This window comes from Hemitrygon akajei, unplaced genomic scaffold, assembly GCF_048418815.1.
Source record: "Hemitrygon akajei unplaced genomic scaffold, sHemAka1.3 Scf000100, whole genome shotgun sequence".
NCBI lineage: Eukaryota > Metazoa > Chordata > Chondrichthyes > Myliobatiformes > Dasyatidae > Hemitrygon > Hemitrygon akajei.
Genome location: NW_027331986.1, coordinates 741,647 through 759,232, shown reverse-complemented (window position 1 = coordinate 759,232; position 17,586 = coordinate 741,647). Strand labels below are relative to the sequence as shown.

Here is a 17,586-nt window from a genome sequence, read left to right as displayed (position 1 = left end):
TGTGGAGTGAGCTGCCAGTGGAAGTGGAGAATGTGGGTTTGATTTAGACGCTAAAGAGGAATTTGGGTGAGGACGTGGGTGGGAGGTGTATGGAGGCTCTGGTGCACGTAGCAGGAACTAGGCAGTAACAACAAAAACAGGTCGGCATGGACTAGAAGGGCAGAGCGGCCTGTTTCAGTGCTGCTGCTCTCTGTGACTCTAATAATATTCTGATTTGTAATTTCCACAGTTAGTACTTTGCTACTTATGACTGAACCCAGACATTTACTCAAACAAGAACTGAAAGACTCTTGGCTGGCTACAGGAAGTGTTTACAAGCTGTGATACTTGCCAAAGGGGGTGTTACTCAGTACTGACAATGCAGGGCACACAAACGTTTGCTTCCGGCCCTTTTCCTTCTTTGTTATTTTGAAATTGTAAAAGATGGAACCAGAAATGTAATCTTGCTTAAAATATTACAGAAATGTGTCATCTTTAACTTTATGCCTTTTGTAATCAGGTCATCTTTTACTCGCTTAGCTATTCACAGGAACAGAAATTTTGACCGCGGTGCCCAAACTTTTGCATGCCACTGTATATATACTGTGCCTTCCAAATTGCTTCCAAAAATTCCAGCCATTGCTGCTTTGTTATCTTTCCTGCCCGTGTTCTTTTAAAATCAGTTTTGACCAATTTTTCTCTCATGCCTCTCTAATTCTCTTTATTCCACATCTGACTTTAGCTTCTCCTTCTCTAATGTAGGGGTGAATTTGATCATATTAAGAGCACTTGCCCCTAAGTGTTCTTTGGACTTCAGTGACCTATTTAATTCCAGTTCATTACAATAATCCAGTATATCTGATCCCCAAGCGAGCTCAACCACGAGCTGCTCTAAAAAAAAGCAACTTGTCGGCATTCTAGGAAATTCCTCCTCTTGAGACCAACACCATCCTAATTTTCCTAATCACCTGCATGACAATCCCCCATGACTATTGTAACATTGCCCTTTTGGCACTCATTTTCTATTTCCCATTGTAATTTGTGGACCTCATTCTTACTATTGTTTGGAAGTCTCTGTACAATTCCCATCAGGGTTTTTTTTTAACATTTGCTGTTCCTTAATTCTACCCACAGATTCTACACCTTCCAACCCTATGCCACCTCTTTCTAAGGATTTTATTTAATATTTCACCAACAGAGTCACACAACCCCACTACTAGCTTGTTCTTGGCTTGTTCTTCCAAGAAACATAAGTATCTGGGAAACAAGAAGACCTGCAGATGCTAGAAATCTAGAGAACTACACACAAAGTGCTGGAGGAGCTCAGCATCTCAGGCAGCATCTGTGGATGGGAATCAAAATTTCAGGCCAAGACCCTTCACCAGGACTCTTGATACCCACATATCTGGAATATCAACAAGCAAAGAAAATAGTAAGTAGTGTGGAATAGGGAAAACCTTTGAAAAATTTAGTCCAAGGCTTTAAAAAAACTACCAAATAGAGCTCAATAATTAACAAATACAACACAGGCAATAAACATTTTCATCAATACCGACACTGATTTTTTTTTAAATAAAAGTATCTTGGTCCCATTTCAATCAGCAAAATTTAGAATGATAAACAAGAACTTAAGAAAGCTTTAGAAAAGACTATTTACACTCAAACTCACTTAGATTAACACTACCTTGGACAAGAGGAAGAAGAGAAATGATACACATGAAATAAAAAGAAATCACACAACAGTCAGATAAAACTTCTAGGTATATATATATTTTCATCAAAAATGAACTGGATTCAGCACTCCATGTGTGTATATGCAATCGCGATAAGAAGTACAGACCAGAACACGTACATGAGAGGCCAGCTCAGAAAAATGAATCATCACTCTGGAAGAAAACATTAACCAGTGGGATGAGTATGACCCTCCATGGGAGACATCCCAACGATCTGAGCAGACTAGATGGTGACAAGGAAACACCGAGCACCTGACTGAGAGTTGGAGACCTCTTCCCAAAAACAGAGGAGTTCCTTGCAGAAATACAGGACAAGGTGTTTAAGAAAAAGAAAAAAAAAATGAAATACATGCAATACAAGCAAACAAGACACTAAACGCAGAAAATGCCAAGAGAAACCAGACACAATCCAACACATTCCAGGATCCTGCAGCAGTTGAAATCAATCTGATTACTTATGCAGGTACAATCAAGTGGCAAATATCATTCACCAAAATCTTGCTTTAAAATACAAACGGATGAATGACCACGGTAACTTCATTAAGGCACCATGACTTCAAGCCTGATTCAGTTAAGGACATAATCTCACAATTTATATGATAATAAATACATTATTACAGATAGGATCATCTGAAATAAACATTCAGATATAATATTACAGGATAAACAAGCAGGAATAACTCCCTCAACAGGTATAACCATTCTCAACACACATATTTGCCTCGACCAATGGGGCCCCTCACCACAGGCATTGTTCGTCAGTCAGATAACCAAGTTATTTCGTCTGCCAATTAGCGTCCAAATGTTGCTATTCTGTCATCCATTGCCACACCCCACTGTTGATTCCTTTCTCCTCATCATACGTTCTTACCCCATCCATCATCCAGAGTCCCAAACTCTGCACTGTGCAGACCTGCCTCTGGTTTCTGACCCTGCTCCTTTGAACATCCAATTTATGGTTTCCCATTCCAATTTTTTAGAGGACAGTGGTGTATCCAACAGTCGATTAGAAGCAGGGAAAATGAGTCATAATGTGGAAATAAGTTGTGATTAAGGAGGTTAACGGACAATGTCATTCTTCATCAGCCCAGAGATTAGAACTGCAGTCATCTCGACTTCTTCAGTCTGCAGAGAATTCAAGGGAAACAACAGGGGAGGATTTAAATGGACTGATGTGGAACAGATTCACTGGCCGGGTTCAGCAGGCCTGAGTACACCAGTTGTGTTATAAATTCACTAAGCACCAAAGACAGAGTTTAAAATAGAACTGGTTTATTTGTCTCAGAGACAGAATATTAAACTCCAGTCCCATTAAAGGTGAATGTGCAGCAGAATAAACTCCTCCCATGCCCAGTGACCAGGGTGCAGAACTGGGTGTGGTGAGCAGCAGCAATAATTGCAGAGTTCAGCACCGACAGTCACTCTCGAAATTGCATTCAGCAACAGTGATGGACAAATATCCAGCATGCAGCTCATTGAAACTTTCTCCCCAGTGTGAACCCGGTAGTGTGTCACAAGTGTAACATACTGTAAGGTTTCACTGCTGATGTAATGGCCTCTATGCAATGTTTCAATGCTGAGGTAGTGGTTTCTCTGCAGCAGCAATGTCTAGGTTACAATTAGAGATAACAGGGTTTTGGAGTGCGGGGCTATCCAATGACAGAAATGTTCTTTCTTGTGAGTCTGGAAGAGAGATTTTCATGGCCTTTTGCTGGGGAGAGATGAGAAGACGTGAATGGAGAGAGTGGGCCCTTTTTCTTTTTTTTGTTTTCTTTACTAACCCTATAGTCAAAGTCAGAATTATAAATCTTAATAGTTTAATCACATATTACGTACCATTTGTTACTTCATGTGTCACGTAGACGCAAACTTATAAAACTACCAGCAACAATTGAACACACTTGGAGTCTGGTTTTGCAGTTAACAAACACTATTTTATTTGTAACTACTAATAATAGTGAACTTAAACCAGATAATGCTAGGGTTAGCAATGTTATGCATATATAGGTGTGAATACAGGTTTCCCCCGGTATCTGAAGTTAGAACGTTCCTATGAAACCGTTTGTAAACTGAAATGTCATGAAGTGAAGAAGCAATTACCATTAATCTAAATGGGAAAAGATTTTGGACGTTCCCAGACCCAAAGAATAACCCACCAAATCATACCAAATAGCACATAAAACCTAAAATAACACTAACCTATAGTAAAAGTAGGAATGATATGATAAATATACACACTATATAAAGTAGAAATATTGAATTTACAGTGTAGTTTCACTGAAAATCGGGAAGATAGTGAACTGAAATTGATTTGGAGAGAAAAAGAATCGGCACGTGCACAGCTATGCACGTACACACATGCGTACACAACTGCCGCACAAGGCTTCACGGTCACGGTAGTCCTTCTCGGGGTAAACTCACATATAAAGCAGGCATCATCTTTTTCATAAAACCGAAAATCCTCTTTGGTCAGCAAAAACAGGTACTAATGTAACTCTTTCGTAACAGTGAGCTGTCGTAAAGCGAGCGTCTGAAAAACGGGGGCCACCTGTATATAAAATCCAAAACCTAGGTGGTAAACGGCATAGTCCTACGATGTTGTGGTAGATTCAATTTAGTTCACAAGATTGGGGTGGGCGGGAGGAGGGAGGGAGGGAAGGAGGGAGAGGGAGAGGGAGATGTAATCCAAGTAAACAGGTGTTGTTGACCTTTTCCAATGCCCATCAAATCTTCCAAGTTAGCCAGACACGACCAACTGAAGAGCACCTTCTTCAAGAGAAAATCTACCAACCCAGGCAAGGGTTAGACTCACCGGTAGATTCCACAGGGTCGCTCTTACACGCACTAACGGCCACAGATCGATTCTTCTTTATCGATCCTCAAATCCCACCCTTGTGGGTACAAGAAAGTCCAACTGGCAGAAACTTTCATCACTAGCCTTCGTGCATTCGCGTGTCCTACGAGAAAAGCAGTTACGTGTGTTTAAATACCGTTGTGCTGAACACCAGCTGTCAATCAGGTAGCTCCGCCCCTCTCTCAGTAAGAAGTCGCTTGCTTGTTCTGTGTCGGTAAAGGATCATTCTGACCTTGCTTAACCACAGAGAACATAAACATTAGTTGGTCACCATAGCAACCCAGCACTTCTGCAGAAATCCAACAGCGTGTCCAAAGTCAGTCTTGGTTCTCTTTGCATTTTAAAGAGACAGTCCACAGAAAGTATGAACGCCAGGGGCAGATTACACAGGGGACACATCGCACAGTATCCACACAAACGAGATTCTTCAGTTTGGCCAGACTGGGGTGGGTGGGCTATAAACCCCTCTGTTAAGCTGCCAGCAGAACTGAGAGCTACATAAGATTAGATGACTGAGTGAATCGCTTCCTACATTCACAGCAGGTGAACGGCCTCTCCCCAGTGTGAACTCAATGATGCACACTGGTTGATTTGGCTGAGAGAATCTCTTCCCAAAGTCTGAGCAGATCGGTCTCTACCCAGTGTGAAGTCGCTGGTGTGCCTTTAGGATGGATGACTGAGTGAATCCCTTCCCACAGTCTGAACAGATGAACGGCCTCTAACCAGTGTGAACTCGCTGATGTACCTTCAGATGGGATGACGAAGCGAATCCCTTCCCACAGTCTGAGCAGGTGAATGGCCTCTCTCCAGTGTGAACTCGCTGATGTATCTTCAGATGGGATGACGAAGCAAATCCCTTCCCACAGTCTGAGCAGGTGAACGGCCTCTCACCAGTGTGAACTGACTGGTGTCTCAGTAAGTGAGCTGATGAAGTGAATGCCTTGCCACAGTCCGAGCACGTGAATGGCTTCTCCCCAGTGTGAATTCTTTGATGTACCTTCAGTTGAGATGACTCAGTGAATCCCTTCCCACAGTCTGAGCAGGTTAACGGCCGCTCCCCAGTGTGAACTCGCTGATGTACCTTCAGATGGGATGACGAAGCAAATCCCTTCCCGCAGTCTGAGCAGGTGAACGGCCTCTCCCCAGTGTGAACTCGCTGATGTACCTTCAGATGGGATGACCAAGGAAATCCCTTCCCGCAGTCCGAGCAGGTGATTGGCCACTCTCCGGTGTGAACTCCCTGGTGTGCCTTCAGTTGAGATAACTGAGTGAATCCTTTCCCACAGACCGAGCAGGTGAACGGCCTCTCCCCAGTGTGAACTCGCTGATGTACCTTCAGATGGGATGACGAAGCAAATCCCTTCCCGCAGTCTGAGCAGGTGATTGGCCACTCTCCGGTGTGAACTCCCTGGTGTGCCTTCAGTTGAGATAACTGAGTGAATCCTTTCCCACAGTCTGAGCAGGTGAACGGCTTCTTTCCAGTGTGAACTCGCTGATGTACCTTCAGATGGGATGACGAATCAAATCCCTTCCCACAGTCTAAGCAGGTGATTGGCCACTCTCCGGTGTGAACTGACCGGTGTTTCAGTAACTGATTTGATAAAGTGAATCCTTTCCCACAGTCTGAGCAGGTGAATGGCCTCTCCCCAGTGTGAACTGACTGGTGTCTCAGTAAGTGAGCTGATGAAGTGAATGCCTTGCCACAGTCTGAGCACGTGAATGGCTTCTCCCCAGTGTGAATTCTTTGATGTACCTTCAGTTGAGATGACTCAGTGAATCCCTTCCCACTGTCCAAGCATGTGAACGGCCTCTCTCCAGTGTGAACTCGCTGATGTACCTTCATTTCAGATGAACGAGTGAACTCCTTCCCACAGTCCGAGCAGGTGATTGGCCACTCTCCAGTGTGAACTGACTGGTGTGTCAGTAACTGAGATGACTGAGTGAATCCTTTCCCACAGACTGAGCAGGTGAACGGCCGCTCCCAAGTGTGAACTCGCTGGTGAGCCATTAGGTCAGATGACTGAGAGAATCCTTCAGTGTGAACTGACTGGTGTGTCCACAGGTGGGAAGACCGACTGAATCCCTTCTCACACACAGAACAGGTGAATGGCCTCGTCCCAGTGTGAACTTGCTGATGTACCTTCAGTTGAGATGACCGAGTGAATCCATTCCCACTGTCTGAGCAGATGAATGGGCTCCCCCCATGTAAACTAACGGGCATGCCAGTTGGTCAGATGATCGAGTGAATCCCTCCCGACAGTCTGAGCAGGAAGGATGATCGACTGAATCCCTTGCTCCACTTCTTAAATATCTGGACAGAGACAGCAAAACTGGTGTGTTGTGTTCGAGATTCCCGTAGGCAAATTCCTTGCCATTTTTAACCTGTAAAAAGATTTACATAATCCATCAATGGGTGCAGGACATTTCTAATGAGATCGCTTGATTTGTCAAGGTATCAGCTGGCATCACACTGTTACAGTGAAGAGTTGGAGAGAGAAATCATGTTCTAACTGGGCACGGTGCTGGTATCTGGAATGACCATCAAATTCTCTGATGCTTTTCCTGTCTCTATAAGAATGGGGAATTTCTGCCATCTCCAATCAGTGACCTGGCTCAGTTTCACTCTCCCCATTAGTATTATTCCCTGTTCCCACTGAGCTGCATGGCTTCCTGGCCCCACAGTAACTGAAACACTCTCACACAAGTAGCCTGCAATCCGTTCCATGCACCCACAACTCTCAGTGTAAATAAAGTTACCCCTGACATCCCCTCCGTATCAACTTTCAAGCACCTTAAAACTATGCTCCCTCACGTTAGCCATTTCAGCCCTGGGGAAAAAACCTCTGGCTATCCACACGATCAGTGTCCCTCATCATCCTATACATCTGAAAAAGGCTCGAAACATAAACAAAGATATTATACATTTCTTTGAGGATTTGTTGGGAATAGACAACATTATAACAGTATAGCTAGGGTACAGGTAAGCAGCTTTTTCCACTGAGGATGGGTGCGATGGTCTTGGTGCAGGTAGTTGCATTAGACAGTTTAAATGTTTGTTTGGCATTGACTGGATTGGGCAAATAGCCTGTTTCTGTACTGAACTTCTCGATGTTTCTGTGACAGAGAAGCTGGCCAAACTTGTTTGGAAGGGAAAAGGTAGGAGTGACAACGGAGCAGCAATGGCTGGAGTTTCTGGGAGAATTCAGGAGCTGAGTGATCGATACATCCCAAAGAAGTGGAAGCATTGTAAAGGCAGGAAGACACTACCATGGCTGAAATGAGAAGCCAAAGCCAACATAAAAGCCAAAGAGAGGGCAATCAAAAGGGCACAAAACTATTGGAAGCTTTTAGAAACCAACAGAAGATGACTAAAAATAAGCCAGATAAGCTCGGGGGTGGAATTATGATACTGTTGTCATAAATGAGTCTTGGTAGCACCCAACAGTCTGAGGCATTTAGAGGAACAAAATATCCTGGGCATCAATATCTCTTGAAAACCAAGGTTCCCTGCACCAGTTACCTTTCCACATACAAACTCTACACTCTCAAAAATGTCTCTTCTGAAGGCCTCCCGCTTACCAAGTACTCCTTTGCCAGAAAACGGCCTATCCCAAACCACACTTGTCAGGTCCTTTTGACAGCATCAAGACTGACCTTTCATCCCCTCTGTTCTGTTCCCCTAACTAACGAATCCCCTATCACCCGTTTGACTTTCCTCTGCCAGGTAATCCCTCCCTCCCCAACAGTTTCTAAAGCAGCCCACCTGGCTGTTGTGTGGGATGGCAACAAGAGTACTCTGCGATGGCTATTTAACTTCATTCCCCTTCATGTCTCTCAACCAGTTTCCTGTGTCCTGTACCTTAGGTGTATCTCACCTCTCTTCATGTCATATCTATCACCCCCTCCAACTGCTGGATGATCCAGAATTCATCCATTTTCAGCTCCAACTCCTTAAAGTGCAGCTGGACGCACATCTTGTAGGTTAGGGTGTCAGGGACACTGGAGTTCTCCCCACCTTCCCACCAATGTCCCCTCTAATTTGTAATGACCAGTGTGCACATAAATCTTGTACTGTGCATTCTTTTACCCAGTGACGACATGTGCACTGTGAATTTTATATAGAGAGGTATTCATTTTAACAGCCAGCAAATCACTGTGTGTAAGAACTGTGATCTCCTCTGGGCTCGGTCCAGTTCATCTGCACTCTCACACCATGTCGCAGGCCCGTAATGGGTAATGAAGGATTTTCCCACCAAAGCTTTTGCATATTGTCCATAAATGGTTTGCTTGCTAAATTATGCTTTAAAAAGTCAGATCTCCAAATATCACTCCACCTCTTCGCACTTGCAAACTCTCCAACAACTTTTGCATCACACAATACACACAGCTAACACCAGTTTCTGTATTGTACATAACTATTTCCCCTGAACCCTCCCCTGGGTGACTGACGGTGGTCAACTTAGTGATGGTAATGCCAATGAATATGAAGGGAAGGGCAGTAGTCTGTCTCATTGAAGTCTGGCACATTTGTGATGTGAAAGCTACTTGTTTTCCAGGGCAAAGGTTTTTGATATTATTTTCTTCCCTGAAAGAATGGGTCAAAACATGTCATCACGGGTAGAAAAGTCGAGAACAGAAGGAGGTAGCTCAAGCAGGCCAGGCACCATCTACGGAAAAGGGTACTAATGCTGAGTTCCTCCGGCATTTTGTGTGTGTTGCTTGGATTTCCAGCAACTGCAGATTTTCTCGTTAGTGATTGGAGATAGAACAAAGGTGATTTTCTCAACTGGTGATGTTAAAGACCTGATTTAGTTCCCTTTCTCCCAGTTCCTAATCCTTGCATTCAGATAGCTGAAGCTCAGCTCTGTCCGAGAGATCCATCGGCTCCCATTCCCTCATCAGCCGGAAGCTCCCCGGGGCCCGTGGGGCTGAGAGGGAGGGAAGAGAGCAGGACTGTCCCGGGATTACGGGTCACGCTGTGCGGAGTTCACAGGAATTGTCCCGAAATCGCTGTTTAAGACAGTCGCCCCGAAATATTCGCTTACCTGCGTCCGACCCGGCAGCCGTTTTCCAGAGGCCTTTTGTGAACTGCGCGCATGCGTGATATTCGCATTCGTCATCAACATTGACGCCTGCGCATATGATAGATGCTTCAGCGCCGGCGAAATTTTTAAACAATTACTGCAAGCACCGCTTCTATGTCCATACTTCAGTTTTTTTTTTGTATATAGAAAACTCAGCGGGTGTTTTAACGCAGAAAGCGGCTCACATAAACAATATACTCAATATCAAAGTATATCTAATGCCAAAGTACAATCCTCTTACAAATGCAGTTATAAAACACAGGAGATTCTGCAGTTGCTGGAAATACAGAGACGCACACACACAAAATGCTGGAGGAACTCTGCAGTTCATGCAGCAGCTAAACAGAGGAGTACACAGTCTAGACGTGCTGAAGGAGCCCGGCCTAAACGTTGTCTATTTATTCCTCTCCACATTTGCTGCCTGATCTGTCGATTTCCTGCAGTGTTTTGCATTTTTTTCAATCAATTTCCAAATGTTTCCGATCTTTCATCTGTAGGCACATCCTGCTGGCCTGATTCCTCTTCCTACTTCTCCTCTTAAACTCTAGACCCCGTCTCTTTCCGGAGCCCCAAAACCCTGGCTCAGGATGGCCACTCTTCGGTTTCTGACTCTGCTCCATCGAAGATTCACTCACTAGTCTGCGGTCAGACTTTAGAGGCGCATTGCAACAACCCAGCTGTCTGAAGCACGTCCTCTGAAATGAGTGAAAATGTTACAATGATGTTCAAAAGAGCTGTGAAGAAGGAGTTTAATATTCTGATATGGAACAAAAACAAGGGCAGGAACCAGATCGGCCGAGTGGCCAGTCTAGTGTACATTGTGAGTGTGGTAGAGACAGTAAGCACCTGAGACACGGGATTTGATACAGAACTGATTTATCTTTCACAGATACACAATATTAAACACCAGTCTAGTTTAAGTCTAACATCAGCAGAACAGACTCCTCCAATGCTCACTGACCAGGGTTCACTTCTGGGTGCGATGAGCAGCCGCAAGAACTGCAGAATCTGACAGTAACAGTCCCTCATGGACCTGCAGCTGCCTTCAGTCACCGTGATGGTTAAACATTTAACACGGAGCTAATTTGAACTTCCTCCCTGATGTGAAGTTGCTGGTGTTGCAGCAGCTGGGATGAGTGAGTAAAACTCTTTGCTCACTCCGGACAGAAATGTGGCCTCTATTTATTGTGAACTCACCGGAGCATCACAAGGTGGGTTAACTGAATGAGTCTCTTCGCACACACGGAGCAGGTGAACGGCCGCTTCCCAGTGCGAAGTTGCTGGACTTTTGAAAATAGTGAAGGATGTTGTCACGCTCCATAAATCGCAGCGTCAAACAGTTAAACAAAGCTGGGAATTATATTAACGTGTGAGAGAGAGAGAGAGAGAGAGAGAGAGAGAGAGAGAGAGAGAGAGAGAGAGAGAGAGAGAGAGAGAGAGAGAGAGAGAGAGAGAGAGAGAGAGAGAGAGAGAGAGAGAGAGAGAGAGAGAGAGAGAGAGAGAGAGAGAGAGAGAGAGAGAGAGAGACTAAAATTGTAGAAATTACAGGATACTGGATAACTCCAAGTAACTCGGCCAGAAATTCTGTCGGCAAGGATCAGGCCGAACGAGCCCCGAGGGACGAGCAGCTTTAGATATACTCCAGGGCACGAAGGAATCCGAACTCGGGCAAGTTCACAGGTAACCAATCGGATGAGAGGCAAAAGTCCAAGGGGTCTGAATTGGATTCCTGCTAAGTTTGAAGTACTTAAATTATCCTTAGAAGAGAGAAGATGTGGGGAGTCTGCCAGGATGATATGAGAATTTGGAAGGCAGAGTCAGAGTGGGTGTAAGGCCTGTGGACGGTCGGTACCGGAAGAATACAGTGAATGTGTCTCGAAGAATCTGACCGGGAATCAAAACACATTCCACACAGAGGATGGAGATGCGGGGAAGAGGCTCGATTTGCGTTCACTGGGAAAATTGCGATATATTTGAACAAGGTTGTTAAAAAAAATCGCTTCTTAGTGACATGGCAGAATCTTTCAATGCAGCAGAAGATGCATAAACTGATGCAACGGGGCAGTTACTGACCTCCAAAAGCTGCTGGATAATCGGGTTGCCATGGAGATTTGATATCGTGCAATAACGGGGAGCGAGACTCTGCAGAATCAAGCCCTGAAATGCTGTTGCTTCTCCGGACCGGTGAAGGATTCACACTGGACTTCCTCAGATGTCAGTAGCATTTCCAAATTTTTATAATCACTAATGGAGAGCGGGAAAACTTTGGGAGGACATAACCGCGAGATACAGGAAGGTTAATGGGAAATATAGCAGATGAAATAAAATACTGAAGATCGTGACTCCCGATAATAAAACACGCCTCTTGCTCGACAATCTCACACTGACTACGCGTGTCTCCAAGTAGCTACAGATACTGACCTTCGGAATCTCTCAGCCCCCACAGACACCACAACTCCTCCTCTAACCTCTTCCAATCACCCAGCGCCTTCCGGACGGGCTGTACCCACATCCCTCCACCAGAGACCGTTCCCCCTCAGCTCGCCTGCTCATTAAACACACCTCCCAATAAACACACGTCTCCCCCAATAACCTGTCCGAATGAGCCCAGTCCTCCTACACGGAAACCCCCCGAGCCCATTCCATCAGCACAGGCCCTTCGCATTGAAATCACCGACACCCACCGCACACGTTTTACACACATCCAAAGACCACACACCACCTCACTGAACCCTCCTTCTGAATCTTCCTCTTCGCCACAGACACCCGGCAATGTCTCCGATCCTCCCCATCAGCTTGTGCCAGTGGGTGTTCCACCCTCAGACTAATGGGCAGGCTGAGAGGACGGACCCGGACCTGGAGCGAGCCCTTCTCTGCCTTCTGTCCGGGAATCTGTCCTCTTGGAGTGACCATTTAATCCGCGCCGAGTCCGCCCACAATACCCTTCAGCATTCACCGCTGGCTATGACCCCATTCGCATGTCAAATTGAGTTTCTGCCCGCTCAGTCTCCTGATCAGGAATTAGATGTCGGCGTCCCCTCCGCCGAGTAATTTGTTCAAAGGTGTCTCAAGGACAAAGACTCGGAAAGGAAGTTCAGCCGGGCTGCAGGCCAAGGCCAGCAGACACAGGCGGCTCGGCCCCTCTTTCAATATTGACAAGCGGGTCTCTGTTCAAGTAAAGATCGTCCACTCAATCTGGAAAGGCGGAATCTAGCCCCTCGCTTTATCCGTCTCTCTAAAGTCATGAGGGAAACTGCCCCGGCAACATACACATCACATCTTCCCCGTTCTCTAAAAATTCATCCCGCCTTACATGTATGGGGATTTAAACTTAAAGTACAAGTCACTACTTGGCCCCGAATCGGAAGCCACGCATGCCTCTCCCTCCACCCCTCACCATCGAGAATCATTTTACTTGTATGGGAGGGATATGGTCCGGAGGAACCAGGGATATTTTCGATCCTGTCCTTTATTCAGAATTCCAAATGACATTTCGGACAGTACTTGGCCGTCAGATGCCGGCCATGGTGGGACGGGATTTGCCGCACCCTCGGGTCGGCGGTAGAGTATTCTCAGCTCTCTGTTTTTCCCTTTGCTGTTTTTGTAATCCTCTGCTTAGTTGCTGCCAGAACTGCAGAGTTCCTCCAGCATTTTGTGTGTGTGTGTGTGTGTGTGTGTGTGTGTGTGTGTGTGTGTGTGTGTGTGTGTGTGTGTGTGTGTGTGTCTGTACTTGCAGCAACTGCAGAATCTGCTGTGTTTTATATCTGCCTTTGCAAGAGGATTGTACTTTGGCATTAGATACACTTTGATATTGAGTATATTGAGTATGGGAGCCGCTTTCTGCGTTGAAGCAGCTGCTGAGTTTTCTATATACAAAAATAAATTGAGTTTTGGACATGGAACTGGCGCTTGCAGAAACTTTTAATGGCAGCGTGATTACCCATAATGCTCTGCATTAAAAATTTCGCCTGCGCTGAAGCATCGATCATATGCGCTGGCGTGAAGGTTGTGACGGTGGCGAATTTAACGCATGCGCGCAGTTCACAAAAGGCTGCTGGATCGGACGCAGGTAAGCGGTTATCTACGGGCGACTATCCTAAACACCGACAGAGGGGCAACTGCTGTGAGTTTCCCATACCGTACCCCGCAATACCGGGACAGCCCTGCTCACCTCTCGCTCTCTCAGCCCCACGATCCGTACACGGGCCCCGGGGAGCTTCCGGCTGATGAGGGAATGGGAACCGGTGGATCTCTCAGACAGAGCTGAGCTCCAGCTATCTAAATGCAAGGATTAGGAACTCGGAGAAAGGGAACAAAATCGGGTCTTTTACATCACCAGTTGAGAAAATCACCTTTGTTCCACTTCCAATCACAAACGAGAAAATCTGCAGATGATGAAAATGCAAGCAACACACACAAAATGCCGGAGGAACTCAGCAATATACTCTTTTCCATAGATGCTGTCTGGCCTGCTGAGTTCCTCCAGCATTTTGTGTGTGTTGCTTGAGCTACCTCTTTTTATTCTCGACTTTTCTACCCGTGACGACATGTTTTGACCCATTCTCTCTGGGAAGATAATGACATCAAAAACCTTTGTCCTGGGCAACAAGTAGCTTTCACATAACAAATGTGCCAGACTCCAATGAGACAGACTACTGCCCTTCCCTTCATATTCATTGGCATTGCCATCACTGGGTTCACCACCATCTGTCACTTGGGGGAGGGTTCAGGGGATATATTTATGTAGAATACGGAAACTTGTGTTACTTGTGTTTGTTGTGGAGATGCAAAAGTTGCTGGAGAATTTTCAGGTGTGAAGAAGTGGAGTGATATTTGGAAAATGCAACTTTTTAAAGCGTAACTTAGCAAGCAAACCACATATAGACAATGTGCAAATCCTTCATTACCCATTATAGGCCTGCTGCGTAGGTTCTGTGAGAGGGCAGATGAACTCGATCGAACCCAGAGGAGATCCAAGTTCTTACCTCTCCAGATAAAATTCACTGTGCACATGTTGTCACTGGGTGAAAGAATGCACAGTACAAGATTTATGTGCACACTGGTCATTACAAATTAGAGGGGACATTGGTGGGAAGGAGGGGCGACCTCCAGTGTCCCTGATGCCCTCACCTACAAGATGTGTGTCCAGCTGCAATTTAAGGAGTTGGAGCTAGAAATTGATGAATTCTGGATCATCCAGGAGTTGGAGGGGGTGATAGTTATGACATGAAGAGAGGTGAGTTACACCCAAGGTGCGGGACACAGGAAACTGGTTGAGAGACATGATGGGGAATAAAGTTAAATAGCCATTCCAGAGTACTCTTGTTGCCATCTCATACAACAACAGATAGACCACTTTAGAAACTGTTGGGGGGATTACCTGGCAGAGGAATGTCAAATGGTTGATAGGGGATTTGTTAGTTTGGGAATTAAGACTAGCAGAGATCTAATATCCTAGTGGTAAGGCTTGCTGTTGCTAGTGTGTGATGAAACTAAATGTGCAGGGGGGAATGGGAGTCAGAATGCCAGAACGGATAGTGAAGTGGGTGAAATGAATTGACTTATATCATTCATATACATGAGGAGTAGAAAGCTTTATATTACTTCTCCATCTAAATGTGCAATATGTAATTTACAATAAATTGTTTGTACATAGGACAGTCATTATGACAGAAACACAACTGTATCAGCATAAATTAACTTGTTGGCCTGGTGGAAGGAGCTGTCCAGGAGCCTGTGGGCCTGGCTTTTATGCTGCAGTACCGTTTCCCGGTTGGTAGAAGCTGGAACACTTTGTGTTTGGGGTGACTTGGCATCGCAGAGTACTCTGGTGCCCATCCCCCAAAAACAGCAGGTGGACCATTTTAGAAGTTGTTGGGGGGGAATTACCTGGCAGAGGAAAGGGGTGATAGGGGATTTGTTAGGGGAACAGAACAAGAGGGGACTAATATCCCAGTGGTAAGGGTTGCTAGTGGTAGGGTGGGGGGTGAGGGGTAACGTGGTTAAAATAAGTTGTAGGGGGAATGGGAGCCAGAATGACCGAACAGATAGTGGAGAGGGTGAATTGAATTGACTTTATTACATCGAGTAGAAACGTTTACGTTACGTCTCCATCTAAATGTGCAATGTGTAATATATAGTCATTTATGATAAATAGTTTGTACATAGGACAGTTAATATAACATACAAATGCAATTGTATCAGCATGAATTAATCAGTCTGATGACCTGGTAGAAGATGATGTCCCGGAGCCTGTTGGTCCTTTTGCTGTGGTACCGTTTCCTGGATGGTAGCAGTAGGAACAGTTTGTGGTTGTGGTGAATTTGGTCCCCGATATCCTTTGGGCCCTTTTTATACACCTGTCTCTGCAAATGTCCTGAATACTGGGAAGTTCACGTCTACAGATGTGCTGCGCTGTCCGCACCACTCTCTGCAGGTTCCTGCAATTAAGGGAAGTACAGTTTCCATACAGGCAGTGATGCAGCCAGTCAGGGTGCTCTCAATTGTGTTCCTGTAGAACGTTCTTAGTATTTGGGACCCCATCCCAAACTTCTTCAGCCGTCTGAGGTGAAAGAGGTGCTGTTGTGCTTTATTTTACAACGCAGCCGGTACGTACACACGAGGAAATCTGCAGATGCTGGAAATTCAAGCAACGCACACAAAATGCTGGTGGAACACAGCAGGCCAGGTAACATCTATAGGAAGAAGCACTGTCGACGTTTCTGGCTGAGACCCTTCGTCAGGGCACCATGTGATATCCTCGGTGGTGTTTATGCCAAGGAACTTAAAGCTACTCACCTTCTTAACCACAGATTGATTAATGTCAATAAGGGTTAGCCTGTCTCCATTCCTCCTGTAGTCCACAATCAGCTCCTTTGTTTTTGTGATATTGAGGGAGAGGTTGTTTTCTTGACACCAGTCAGATGTTGTTCAGACCTCAGACAGAGTCAGCAATCAAATGGTTGAGCATGATGCGATGAATGTGCTGAGCTGTGTATATCACAATGCACGAAGCATCATAGGAAAGCCAGATGAGCTCAGGACAGGGAATTAAGATATTGTAGCCATTATTGGGACTTGTTTACACCCAACAGTCTGAGGGATTTAGAGGAACAAAGTTGTAGGTAGATTGTGGGCCATGTCAATAAACAAAGGTTGATTCAGTAAGTGATTTTAACTTTACATATATTGACTGGAACTCCCATAATGTAAAAGGACTAGATGGGGTAAAGTTTCTCAAATGTGCCCATAATCAGTACGTAGATTTCCCAACGTAGAAGTGTGCAATAAGCTGTTAGGAAATGATCCAGGGCTGGTGACAGAATTTAGTGATTATAATGCCATGAGATTCAAAGGAAATATGGAAAAAGAAAGGTCTGGACCATGGGTTGAGATTCTAAATTGGGGGAAGGTCAACTTTGATGGTATCAGAAAGGATTTTACAAGTGTGGTTTGGGACAGGCTGTTTTCTGGCAAAGGAGTACTTTGTAAGTGGGAGGCCTTCAGAAATGAAATTTTGGGGGTGCAGGGTTTGCATGTGCCTGCCAAAATATAAATTGAAAATTTCCAGCTGTAGGGAACCTTGCTTTTAATGAGATATAGAGGCGCCGGATATTTTGTTCCTCTAAAAACCTCAGACTGTTGGATGCTACCAAGATCCATTAATGACTACAATATCATGATTTCACGCACTGAGCTCACCTGAGTTTTTTTTTAGTTGTCTGCTGTTGGTTTCGAAAAGTTTCCCTATAGTTTTTGCTCTATTATGTGCCCTCTCTCTGGCTTTTATAATGGCTTTGGCTTCTCATTTTAGCCACGGTTGTGTCCTCCTGTCTTTCTAATATTTCCACTTCTGTGGAATTGCTCAGTTCCCGAATTGCTCCCAGACACTCCAGCCATTGTTGCTCCGTTGTCACTCCTATCTTTCCCTTCCAAA

The 17,586-nt window shown here is 45.2% G+C and overlaps 1 protein-coding gene and 1 pseudogene across 1 annotated transcript in view; one reads left to right on the top strand and one right to left on the bottom strand.

Annotated features, from left to right (window-relative positions):
• LOC140723079 (uncharacterized) overlaps positions 1 to 17,586 on the top strand; it is a 561,502-nt gene that overhangs the window by 59,760 nt on the left and 484,156 nt on the right. The window lies entirely within an intron of this gene.
• LOC140723091 (uncharacterized) lies at positions 4,373 to 6,574 on the bottom strand (annotated as a pseudogene).